The sequence below is a fragment of the Triticum urartu genome, chromosome 1 (genome assembly GCF_003073215.2).
Source record: "Triticum urartu cultivar G1812 chromosome 1, Tu2.1, whole genome shotgun sequence".
Classification (NCBI taxonomy): Eukaryota; Viridiplantae; Streptophyta; class Magnoliopsida; order Poales; family Poaceae; genus Triticum; species Triticum urartu.
Window position 1 is genome coordinate 222,555,605 of NC_053022.1, and position 14,077 is coordinate 222,569,681.

A 14,077-nucleotide genomic window follows, 5' to 3' on the forward strand; every position below is an offset into this window, starting at 1 on the left:
CCCGACCTGATAGCTTAACGGTGTTTCGTTACAGTGGATGCCACGTGTCGGTCACCCTTGACGAAAGCACTTCTGTGACGCGCGATTTATCGTCATGGAAGTGGACACTTCCGTGATGATAATTTTGGTAATGTCATGGAACACTTCTACGACAGCACAGGTATGACTATCTTGATTATGTCAAAAATTTGTCATGGATGTACATGCATGACAAAAAACGCGACCTATTGTGACAAACACGTATCATCACAGAAGTGTATTTTTTTGTAGTGCCTAATCGGCCGATCTTTCACGAAAGGAGCGGATCCCGCGATGAACACGAAGAACACGAGGAGGGAAACGAGGGGAAAACACAAGGGGAACACAAGAGAACACTCAAACCAAGAAGAATGATTACACGAGTGCTAGATCCTCGAAACACGATAGGAGATACAAGATCTAATGTCAACAACGGACGATACAAAGGTAACCGGTCTTCTCCGTGAGGAGGTCTTGATGGTCTTCTCCGCAAGGAGGTCTTGAATCGAAAGGGAGCTTCTCCATAGAGGCCGTGGTCTCTCTCATGGAGTAGATCCGATGTGGATGAGCAATGCTCTATCTCTAAATATGAGCTAAACCAATGCTAACCCTAACTAGGAGGAGGTGGAGGAGTATATATAGTCTAGGTCCATGAAGGGGTAAGTGGCAGAGGGATACATGGGCCTCGGGCCCGAACACTGTGCGCAGACAGGTACTGGACGTCCGCTGAGGACCAGTTGTCTAGTGGCTCAGGAGGGACCGGTCGTCCGCTAGTCGTCGGACGTCCGCTGAAGACGTTCTGTGAAGAGGCACCAGATGTCCAATGTCCTCAGACTTCCGTTAATAGTACCGGTCGTCCGGTGGGGGCCAGACGTCCGCTCGCTGGGAGGTATTATAGCTAGCGTTGGCTGTGCTTCAGGCGCCCGTCATCTGGTGGAGGCCGGACGTCTGCTCGTTTCGCTTGGGTGCGGGATCGCCGGTCGTCCGGTCCGGGCCGGTCGTCCGGTGGATCTTCAGGCGTCGGACGTCCGATCCCGATCGGTCGTCCAGTGGCTCGAGCTTCTTCCGCCAATGTTATCCTTGTTCCTCGTGCTTGGTCATGCATAGCACACATGTTTCAGCTAGTAGCCATGTCTCACATGTGGAAAGTGACGATTCGGAGAGGAGCGAGTTCACCTTGTGTCCAATGGCGTATATTTGAGGTGTTCTCTTATGTATCCTTGGGGCTTGGAGACTAGTCGGAGTGTACATGGGAATGAAAGTGGGATGCTCCGCACCATTCGCCGTGCCGCGCGCAACGACCGTCAAGCAAGCCTCAATCCCCTATGCAACATAGACTCTCAAGAGCACCGACAATGTCAAACCCAAGAGGCTTTTGCGCTAGCATGAGAACGGCAACGACAACGTCGACATGAAGAGGAAGAGCGCGCGCGTCTACACCAAGATGCACAAGATGCCGAGGCACAACGCCAAGAACAACAACTTAGTGAAGCTCAAGCACTTGAGGCACAACAAGCCCTCCAAGATGCAAGTCGAGCCATAGCCAACCGAGGATGACAAGATCGTGAACATGAATAAGCACTTCGTGAAGAAGCTAACGAACAACGATTTCAAGCTCGCGTGCATCGTCAAGTTCCTGAAGTTCCTCCTCGAGCTCGACAAGCTCCTCCACAAGCTCGCCAAGAACATCAAGTTCATCAAGAGCATGAAGACAATGGAAATCCTCCACGACAAGAGCAACATGAGGTTGACAACCCTCCTCACCAAGAGCAACACGAGCTTGACAATCATCACCAACATGGATGTCATCATCCCCAACCCCAACACAATGAAGAGCAACGCTACGGAAAACTCAAGTTCACCATGCCCAAGTTCAATGGAAGCAAAGATCCCGAAGAGTATCTTTCATGGGCATTGAAGGTCAACAAAATCTTCCGTTTTCACAACTATGAAGAAGAGAAGGAGATCGTGATGGCATCACTTGAGTTCCAAGACTATGTCCTCATTTGGTGGGAACAAGTTATTGAGCTCCGAGAGGCAATAGGTGAACCACCCATCACTACTTGGGCGCAAATGAAGGATGTCATGAGAGCACGCTTCGTGCGTACCTACGACAACCGCGAACTCTTCAAGAAACTCCAACTACTCAAGCAAGGAAGAAAGAGCGTTGAAGAGTACTACAAGGAGATGGAGATTTCCATGATAAGAGCCAACGTCACGGAAGATGATGAACAAACAATGGCATGTTTCTTGAATGGACTCAGCCATCCTATCAAGAAGATCGCCGACTTCCAACCATAATCGAACCTCATTGAGCTAGTGCATCAAGCTACCAAAGCGGAACGTCAAGTGCAAGACGATTACAAGTATGCCAAGTTCTCATCCAAGTCATACGGCTTCTCCATCACCCAAGCTTCAACGACTCCAACACTGTCTACCAAGCCTTCTACAAGCAATGTCGACAAGTCGAGTTCCAAGAAATGTTTGTCAACTCCAAGTCATCCTCCTACTACAAGCAACTTCAAGCCGAGAGCTTCATCATCATCCACTCCAACCGATGAGACCGTCAAGACGAATTCCTTCAAATGCTTCACATGCGGAGGCCGAGGCCACAAGTCCTATGAGTGCACCAACAAGCGAACCATGATCCTCAACGACGACGGCACCTATGAATCGATGAGTGAAGAAGAAATGGACTCTCTTGACCCAGTCGCCATGCACCGGCAAGTGAAAAATGAAGAGGAACAAGTCTTTTGCGATGAAGATTCAAGTCCCGCTCTTGTTGTCTCCAAGGTCTTAACTCTACAACATCACCAAGAAGAAGACCGACGATGCCACATTTTTCATACCAAGGTCGGCATCAATGGACGATCCATCAAGGTCATCATCGATGGAGGGAGTTGTCATAATATCGTAAGTGGAGAACTTTGCTCCAAGCTCCAATTGCCCAAGACGAAGCATCCACATCCATATGAAGTTCAATGGCTTAGCTACTTTGGCACTATCCAAGTCGAGCATCGAGTACAAGTATCCTTCAAAATTGGCAACTATGAAGACACTTTGGAGTGTGACGTCGTCCCAATGAGCCAAGAAAATTTGATACAAGAATCATCCACAACGGCCGAACGAATCACCACATCTTCAAGATGAAAGGAAAGGAGTACGTACTTCGTCCCATGTCTCCAAGCCAAGTGATCGCCGACAAGCAAGCCACCCATTGTGGTAATAATAGTGAGAGAGCGAGCCTCCAAAAAGAGAGTGAGCGCCACAAGCCCAAATCGAGCTCCTCCACGATGAGCGAAAAGAAGAACTTAGTCCTATTTGCCACCAAAAGTGAGATAAGAGGAGTGTGTGAGAACCCATCTAGTGTCCTACACTATGTCCTTTTGTGCAAGGACAATGAACCACAAGCTAACACGTCTCACACTCTTCCTCTAGTGTTGTATTCTCTTTTGCAGGAATTTCACGATGTTTTCCCCGACGAGCTACCTCTGGGACAACCTCCACTACGAGGCATCGAGCACTGCATCGACCTCATACCCGGAGCACCTCTTCCAAACAAAGCTCCATACCGCATCAACCTCGGAGAAACCAAAGAAATACAAAGGCAAGTAAAGCACCTCATAGACCATGGACATGTGCGTGAAAGTTTGAGCCCTTGTGTCGTCCCGGTCATTCCTGTGCCAAAATGAGACGGTAGCTTTCGCATGTGCTCCGATTGTAGACCTATCAATGCTGTCACCGTTCGTTATAGGTACCCCATTCCACGCCTTGATAATATGCTTGATGAACTTAGTGGTGCCACTATCTTTTCAAAAATTGATCTTAAGAGTGGTTACTATCAAATCCGCATACAAGAGAGTGATGAATGGAAAACCGCTTTCAAAACCAAGATCGGCTTGTATGAGTGGTTAGTCATGCCTATGGGTCTATCGAAAGCACCGGGTACTTTTATGCGCCTTATGAATCATTTCTTTCGCCCTTACATTGGTGTGTTTGTTGTAGTCTACTTCGATGCTATCCTTGTTTTTAGCAAGTCTCTCAAAGAGCATGTCACCCATGTCTGAACCGTTTTACAAACTCTTCGAAAAGGGCATCTCTATGCTAATAGGGATAAATGCCTTTTTGGCATTGATAAGCTCGTTTTCTTGGGTTTTGTTGTATCTTATAAGGGTGTTCATGTAGATGAGTCCAAGATCAATGCTATTATGACTTGGACACAACCAGCCAATTTGCAAAAAGTGCTTAGCTTTCTTGGCCTTGCGGGTTTCTATCGTCGCTTTGTGAAAGATTTTAGCACCATTGCTTCGCCTTTGCATGCTTTGATCTAGAAAAATGCGCCTTTTTTCTGGGGATCATCCCAAGATACAGCTTTCCATGAGCACAAGAATTTGCTTACTCATGCTCCCGTGCTTGCATTACCCAACTTTGACAAACCTTTTGAGATTCATTGCGATGCTAGTGGTAATGGCATAGGAGGTGTGTTAACGCAAGAGAAGCGCCCCATAGCTTACTTTAGTGAGAAACTATCTGGAGCGCAAATCAATTACCCCATCTATGACGAAGAGCACTATGCTTTAGTCCGTGTTTTGCATGAATGGGAACACTATCTTCGCCCTCATGAACTCATCATTCATACCGATCATGAAATGCTCAAGTACCTTAAGGGCCAAACCAAGTTGAACAAGCATCATGCTAAATGGAGTGAATTTATTGAGTCTTTTCCTTATGTCATCAAGTACATTAAAGGTAAGGAAAACATTGTAGCGGATGCCCTTTCCCGCATATAGATGGTTGTTACTCAACTTGAGTTGAATGTCATTGCTTTGAGCACATAAAATACTTGTATGAGCATGATCCTACTTTTGCTACTCCTTATGCCAAATGTTCGCCGCATACATCTTGGGAACGTTGTTACATCAAAGATGGATATCTTATGAGAGCTAACAAGCTTTGCATCCCTGATTCTTCTCTTCGTTTGTTGCTTTTGCAGGAATCTCATGGAGGAGGCTTAATGGGATATTTTGGACGCGGCAAGACTCTCGCCATGCTCTCGAAGAACTACTATTGGCCCAAGATGTTTCGCGACGTCAACCGCTTCACCAGCCGAGGCTCTACATGTCACAAAGCTAAGTCTAAAGCTCAATCGCATGTCCTTTACATGCCTCTCCCAATTCCATATCAACCATGGGAAGACATTAGCATGGATTTCGTACTTGGATTGCCTATGACTAGAAATTGAAAGGATTCGGTATTTGTCATTGTGGACTGTTTCTCTAAGATGGCACGTTTTATTCCTTGCAACAAGATAGACAATGCTTCACATGTTGCTAATCTCTTTTGTAGAGAAATATTGTGTCTACATGGAGTGCCAAAGATGATCGTCTCGGACCACGACGTCAAATTCCTTAGCTACTTTTGGAAGACCCTATGCGCCAAGCTCAGAATCAAGCTACTCTTCTCCATGGTGTATCATCCACAAACCGACGGCCAAACGTAGGTGACCAACCACACACACTCCGCTCTACTTCGAGTACTCATCAAGAAGAACATCAAGGAGTGGGAGGAGTGTCTACCTATTACCGAGTTCACCTACAACCGCGCAAGACACTCAACAACCGGCAAGTCACCCTTCGAGGTCGTCTACGGATTCAACCCTTTGTCCCCATTGGACATTCTCCCTCTACCACTCCAAGAGCGCATCAATTTGGACGCAAGTGCATGTGTGACTCATCTCAAGAAGGTGCATGAAGATACAAGACATACTATCGAGCGCCAAGTACAATGACTTGCGACCAAGCTCAACATCAACAAGCACCCCATGGTCTTCAACATTAGCGATCTCATGTGGCTACACCTTCGCAAAGACCGCTTTCCCCAAGAACAGAATTCCAAACTTCGACCACGAGCGGACGGACCCTTCAAGGTGCTTGCACGCTACAATGACAACGCTTACAAGATCGACCTCCCCCGCGACAAGTACAACGTGAGCGATATTTTCAATGTCAAGGACCTCTCGCCCTTCCATGGTGATGAAGAATTTGATCCGAGGATGGATCTTCCCCAAGGGAGGGGAGATGATGTGGAGCACTCCAAGGTCATCCCCATGGACCTACCTACATCCCCTACGACACCACTTGGACCAATGACAAGAGGCAGACCAAAGGCTATCGAAGATAAGGTGAACTATATCCTCTCCGAACATCCACTATCTATGCATGAGACATGGCTACTACCTAAGTCCGAGTTGTTGTGCATGATTAGGTATCAAGAGGACCCTCCCGGAGATGCACGTGAAGACGGACAAGTCCCCAAGTTCACGGATGAGGAGAACCAACAGAAGGAGTCAAGAACACCTCCCAGGCCCCGGACATCCGGCCACGACCCCGGACATCTGGCCCCTGGAGGTGTCACCAGCAGCAAGGAGCCAGTGGCCAAGTCTACAGGGCCCGGACATCCGGCATCCAGCCCGGACATCCGGCGCATCCCGAGCTCCCAGACATCCGGCCTCCAGCCCGGAAATCCGGACCTCGCCATTCTAGAGAGCAACAAGGCCAGCCCCTCCAGCCCGGACATCCAGCCCCGCGTGAAAGCCCGGACATCCGGCCCGACTCCCGGACGTCCGGCCTCCCTTGTCTGCGCACAGTGAAGGGCCGAGGCCCGTGTACCCCTTCTACCCCCTAGACTATATATACTCCACCTGTTCCTACTTTCTAGGGTTAGCATTGGTTTAGCTCATTGTAAAGATAGAGCATTGCTCATCCACATTGGATCTACTCCACGAGGGAGACCGCGGCCCCTCTTCGGGGAAGATCCATTTGGATTCCAGACCTCCTTGCGGAGAAGAACATCAAGACCTCGTCACGGAGAAGACCGGTTACCTCTTGTATCATCCGTTGTTGACTTTCGATCTTGTATCTTCCTTTGTGTTCATGGATCTAGCGCATGTGTGATCATACTTGTTGGTTTGAGTGTTCTCTTGTGTTCCCCTTGTGATTTTACCCTCGTTTCCCTCCTTATGTTCATCGCGGGATCAGCTCCTTTCGTGAAAGATTGGCCGATTAGGGTCCCTACCCTACATCACAACAGCAAAAGGTTGGTATAAGGACATGCGATAGTGGACGCATCAGCACAATGTACCTACAAGGAGGCATAATGTGGTGATGCCGAGTTTGTTCATGCTTTGTGAGGGCAGCAAATCTAATCTTGGAGACCTTTTACTATGTGAGGGCAGCAAATCTAATCCTGGAGACCTTTTACTATGTGAGGGCAGCAAATCTAATCCTGGAGACCTTTTACTATGTGGGGGCAGTAAATCTAATCCTGGAGACCTTTTACTATGTGAGGGCAGCAATTCTAATCCTGGAGACCTTTTACTATGTGAGGGCAACAAATCTAATCCTGGACATACTCTGTTGACTTGTTCACCAGCCGCCACTTTCTATCCTTTTTTCAACCAATAATTGATCTGTTCCTTATCCAGTTTGTAATGCGTTTTCCCATTATTTTCCTTTTTAACCAAGAGACCGGTTGGGTATCCGGTCTCTACTACTTTCACCATAGTGTTTCCTCTTTGAATCAAGTCCTAGATTCATGCTAAAACTTTCCCCCGTTCTTTGTTGTTTGAACCAAGTCCTAGATTCGAATGCATGAAGTAGCTTTACCTCTAATAATACTAAAAATTTAGGTTGCTTTGGAAGAGCTGATGGGAGTAGAAAAAGATGCACATGCAGAAACGTGGGGAGCTGGGGCAGTAGAGCAAGGTCGCTTTCGAAGAACTTATACCTGAGGGTCGTCGGGATGTCGGCGGCGGCAGATCGGATCTGCGCACAATACTGCAGGGAGGAAGAAGGGTCGGAGGACCTCTTGAGCCGGCGCTGTGTCGGAGAGAATGGCACAGGCAGAGGATCGGGACCCTCCGGCAGCTATGGGTTTCCTCCCTCGCCGGTGATGACCGTGTGAACGATGCTCCTAGTCCTCTACACATACCAGCCGAAGGGATCCGGCCGGATCTGTGACCAGCGGTGAGCAGAGAGAAAATGCCGCTACCGCTATCTTGTTTAGATCTGGAGAGGATGAGAGAATGAAGAGAGCAACCCTAGTGAAGCAAGCGCTCAGGCCCCTGCGTACATATATAGTGGAGTGATTTTCTTTTTCTCTCCACAACAAGCGTTTCAATTTGTGTATGTGGCATTAAAGAAAAGAAACTCTCTATTTAAGGTGACTAACTATACGACTCCTACTTACTACTACTACTAGTAGTATTGTTCACTTGTGCTCCCCGGCGATCCATTCATTGAACAACACCACAGGTGAATAAATATACAGTACTAGTATTTATATAGAATGAACAAGCTCGAACTATTTTCACGCAGTTAAAAGTTGAGGGCGGGGCTTTTTCCGGGCAGTACGCGTGGCAGTTTTCGCGTAGGCGGTTTGACAGAGAAGCGAGGAAGGTGAGGGAGTAGCGGATTCAACTTACTTACTACTGGAAAGACCGGGCTATGCGATTTGACGGCGTGTTACTGCTAGAAAGACTTGTGATATGACTACTCACTATAGTCATGAATTACTGGCGGTACGACCGGGCTGATGCCCCCCTTCCGTTTCGCACTCTAATCTGGTGCATGACACGTCGACCCGGATGTTGGCTCTCCCACATGTCGGCGAAGTACGTAGTAGTAAGAACGAGCAAAGAATCATGCGGTATATACTAGTAGTACTACTACTCATGTCGAAGGAGTGCGAACAACGGTAGCCCAGTGAACCAGCAGTAGATTATGCTACGGTCAAGACTATAGCATGTACAGTACTACTCCTCTTTATTTGGATCCCTGAGTTAGAGCTAGTTTGGGTTGAAATAGCCTCAAATTATCCAAATAGGAGGGGTTAGTTTGAGCTAGTTTGCTCTAACCCAGCTAAGAGAACTAGCCCGATGGAGAGGTTCTAATTGGGTTAGTTCTCCTCGGGCCCACTAAAAGAGAACTAAAAAAATCTCCCCTGCCCGCACCAGATCGCTCCCTCCGTCCCCCGCCCCTCGCACGACTCCTCTCTGCTCCCCATTGGGCCACCCGCCCAAGTACCGCTCCGCTGCTCCCCTCTCTCTTCTACGACCGCCCTCTCCCTCCTGCCTCCGCCGCCCTCCTTCGGCCGCCCTCTCCCTCCGGCCTTCGAAGCTCGCCCTACTCCCCCTTCACCAGTCGTTTTTCTCCCTCTGTCGTGTGCGGCGGCGGCACGTCTACCAGGGAGGTCGCGAGAGGGGTGATTTTGTTGATTCCTTCTCTGTCTCATAGCCATATCATTGATCTTGCTCACTCTAGCGCTAATTCTGATTCGGAAAAGTAGATCTTGATTAAACTTGGTATAGATTTGTGGTGCATGCATGGAATTGTTTGATGCTTCTTGAGGAGGTAATAAATATTTCTAGAGGCCCAAAGATTCAGTTCACCTTTCTAGGTATTTTAGTTTCAGGCTTGCATTATTTCTAGAGGCCCAAAGATTCAGTTCACGTTTCTAGGTATTTCAGTTCCAGGCTTGCATTATTTCTAGAGGCCCAAATATCAAGTTCACCTTTCTAGGTATTTTAGCTTCAAGCTTGCACTATTTCTAGAGGCCCAAAGATTCAGTTCACCTTTCTAGGTATTTCAGTTTCAGGCTTGCATTATTTCTAGAGGCCCAAAGATTCGGTTCGCAGTCATCGGCAAGTGGCCCTACTACCCATGCCGATCTCGACCTCAACTCGCAAGCGCCGGTGTCGGAGGGGTTCCCGGGGCTTGGGCTCTATAGAGCCTTCCTCCAGAGCAACGATGACGAGCTCCTCCCAGGGTGCGTGAGGGGCTCCGGGCTCCCTCCCTATTGTGAATGACTCCCGTGATGAGTTAGCTCATGCTTTGTTTCATGGAGTGTATTTTTTTGTGAAGCTTGATTGAGGACTTGTATGTTTAAGTGGGATATCTCAATTTTATGGACAAATTAAAATTTATCATGTTTTTGCATGCTTGATTTGTAAAGATGGTTCGTTTATGTCAATTGTGAGCGAGAGGAGGCCACACAAGAGCCGGTCACACCAAATCCGGCAGGAAATAGGGTCCAAAGTAGTCAAATGATTGAGAAAGAACATTTGTTGTCAATCTAACCCTGCCATCCATACACCTCTTTGGTTTAGAGTTAGTTCAGGGTTAGAATCTAACTCTAACCTCTAACTGAGTTAGAGTTCTCCTCGTCTCGGTTCATTACCATCATACTTTCCCCATTCCTGTGTTTTTAGTATCCTGCAAAACAAAGAGGCCCTTAGACTGGTTTTGGTCTAGTAATTTTTTATAAACGTGTTATGTCCAAAATTTAATGAACGTGCTCCGGCTTCTACGAAAATAATCCAGTTTCTTGTAGTAATTCATTTATTTATTTATTCTTCCACGGGGGGTTTGCATGTAATTCTTGAGGTCTGAAATGTAATGTACCCCGGCATATACTCTGAGTCATGCATGCACTACGACCCAGATGCTCTATGTCCCACATGTCGGCGAAAGGGGGCACGTGGAAATAGCCTAGGAGTACATATAGGAGGATAAATGCGTGAAAAAATATGTACGGTGAAGCATAGTCGCGGTTCGAAAAGGAGACCTAAAGTGATGATAGGTATAGGTCGCACGCACCCAACTAGTGGTAGTACTAGACATACGACTACTTATTCCCTCAAAACAAAGAGGTACGAGTGCTCAGTACTCCTATTCTCTCAACACGAGTCCCATCTGACAACAGCGTCCGTACTACAACTAGCTCTTCTCCCTCGTTTTTCTCTTCTAATTCTAAACTCAACCGACGCCCGGTGGGTGGGGTGGGGATTTGTCGATGGTCGGTTTTCTCAACTGCGGCCCCACCTCACAGTGAAAATGTTACGATTGGAATAAAAATGCCATATACTCCTATACTAATAAGACCTTAAGGCCACGAGGCGATGCAGTGCTGGTTATAGGAGGCAAGAAGAAGAGATGCATCCATCGACGATGTCCACCTCCTCGACTCAGGGCGCCGGCCCACCGAACGGCGGCTAAGTAGCAGCGGCTTTCGTGGCTAGGTCGACGTGCTTCTGAACAATGGCGTCCAAAGATTCCAGTCGCTAGAACAAGGCCAATGTCTTTCTGTCGTCGCTGGCCTTGTAGTGGCCTATGTAGATGATTTCCTTGTAGACGTGGATGTGCAGGTCGACGGTTTCTTGCATGGCGAGGCGTTGCGCGGCGAGCGCGGCCTTGAGGTGCACATTCTTTGTCGGTACCTCTGGCACCTGCAGGGCCACTAGGGCTTGAAAGAGTTCATCACCATGGAGGCCGATGAGGGTGGCAGACAATGAGGAGCCTGGGCGCATGGGCTGGAGCAGTACAACAAGGTTTGCAACTGCCATGTTCGGGTTGCGCTTGGCTCTGCACCTCTTCTAGAAGACGAAAAATGATGTTACTAATACTGCTTCTACAGTATCGAATCCACTACTGCATGTTCGTCCACCGCGAGCGGGAGGGATAGCTTGTTGTAGTACTATAAGCAAAAGGTCCGTCCTCGTCTGCGAGCCACCACGCGCATGGGCGAGGGAGAAGGCGTGTCATAGTAAAATCAAGCTTCTCCTCGTTGTACGAGTTGACGCGACACATCATAGCATTGGCCCCACATGGTTGCCTCTAAACTTGGCTGAAAGACCCGCAGTGTACAATACTCCATTTGCTGCAACCTCTAACATTTACCCCACCACAAATTAATATATATATTCCTGTCTTGACCAGATGAGCATGCAAAGTACAATCACCAGGATGACAGGTAGGGCCAGAAGATTATTTTAATCAAAAAAAGCATGGAGCCGACCCTAATGATTTTAAGCTTATAGGCACGGTACACGCTATCCTAGACTACTATACACATGAAACTACCACACGAGCGTCCGGGCTGTGCTTGGCTCTTCGTCTCTTTAGGAAGTCGGACAATGATGGAGTACTACTGCAGTGGAGGAGTACTACAGTATGCTTCTGGCCATCTGACACCGATTGAACTGCTGCATGTCCACCACATGCGGGAGGGAGAGCGTGTAGCGAACGAAAGCTTCTCCTAGTCCTGCCAGCCACCACGCTCATGGGTGAGGGAGGGACGTAGCTTCATGGACATATTGCTCCTGCCTTTGCGTGTATGACAAGTGGGCCCAATAGGTGGTTGGCCCACCTGTCATGCAGCCAAAGGCAGGTGCAGTCAAGGCACCGAAGCTCAGTCCGCGAGGGAGAGGGCATTCTAGTAATCAAACTTGTCAGTCTTGTACGAGTTGACACGACACATCAATGCACTTCACTTGATATATTTCAATAATTTGCGTTTACCGGTCCATTAATTACAATGCATGCATGCATGTCGTGACTCTCCTTTTGATACTTGCATGTGTTGATTTAATGGACCTTGAAGTAGTATGAATATGTGACAGTAAAGCTTTGTAATGCCCCGGCCCTAATAAAGCAAGAGATGGTTGTGCACGACGAGGGCGAGATCATGCAGACGGAACAGGACCTGACGAGGGAGCTCTCTATGGTCTCGATGGACCTCACCTTGATCCACTGCCCCTTGTGCCTCCACCCCTTGAAGCCTCCAGTGTATGAGGTTCGAATACACCTCATTTGTTCGGCTGATCGAGCAAGGTGCAGGTTTCATGATTGATGTGCTATTCAATTGATTTGTGTTGTGCAAGGGGGGCACCTGGCCTGCACGGACTGCCGCGTCGAGCGCCCCGGGAACCAGCGGCAGTGCCAGAAGTGCGAGCCTGGCAGTGTCTTCGACATGCAGAACACGGCGGTGGATGTCGTCCTCTCCTCGGTGAGGGTGGAGTTCCCGCACGAAGCCTGTGAGCTCTATGTCACTTACCACAAGCTCGCCGATCACCAGAGCGTGTGTCCGCTCGCGCCCTTCAAATGCCCCATGCCCATCTGCAGCTACGAAGGCCCGCCGCCGGTGCTCTCCCACCACATCAGCACCGTGCATCCCATGCCCGTGCATAGGATCCAGTATGGCAAGGCGCTCCAGCTACAAGTCCCACTGACGGAGCCACAGCTCTTGCTGTTCGTGGAGGAGGACGGCCACGCGTTTTTCTTGGTCGGCAGCGTGCTCGACATCGGCGCACCTATCGCCGTGTTGGTCATCTGCATCAGAGCGGGGGCGTCCCCACTGCCGCACTACATGGCCAAGGTATGGACGAACGGCCCACCGGGGGAGCCCAAAGGCAGGACCGACGTCGTCAAGGTGGAAATGGAGGTCACAAGCAACAACGATCCTGGCGACGTCGCCGTGCAGGAGCTGACCTTCTTCACAGTTCCTCCCAAGCTGCTGGCCGGGGCTAAGCTGGTGTCCCTCCACATTTAGATTGACAAGCTCACGTCCTAAATGATTCTATAGTGCCTTATGTTTATCTTAGTAATATGCTAATATAGGTGTTAGCTCGGTCTAGTTCAGCTTAAGAGATGGTGGGTTTTGGTGGCAATGCAACAATTACTTCGACATCAGGTCAACAGTTAAAGTAATTTCCAACAGTCGAACAGATATTTTGTGTCTGTTGGATATAAAGATCCTTTGGGTAAGATGTATAATAGCTTATATGCTTGTTTGTTCATGAAGTGTTGCATACTTGTGCGAGTTGACACGACACATCAAAGTAGTACTCCCTCAGTTTCTTTTTAGTCTGCATATAAGATTTGGTCGAAGTCAAACCTTGTTAACTTTGACTAAGTTTATAGAAAAAATATCGAAATTCACAATATGAAATCAATATTGTTAGATGCATCATGAAATTAATTTTCATACCATATAGCTTTAGTGTTTCAGATGTTGATGTTCTTTCTACAAAGTTGGTCAAACTTTACAAAGTTTGACTTTGACCAAATCTTATATGCAGACTAAAAAGAAATGGATGCCAGGGAGGGTATAAGTCGAGGCGCATATACCAAGGAGGGTCTGGTTGTGTCTATACTTGGACAACCCACCCGACTGCACACCAGGCAGACAAAGCTCGTGTCGTGTTGGTGCCGTGTGCGGCCCG

At 48.3% G+C, this 14,077-nt stretch overlaps 1 pseudogene; it reads left to right on the top strand.

Moving 5' to 3' along the window:
• Positions 1-12,513: 12,513 nt before the first annotated feature.
• LOC125532813 lies at positions 12,514-13,425 on the top strand (annotated as a pseudogene).
• Positions 13,426-14,077: the final 652 nt, after the last annotated feature.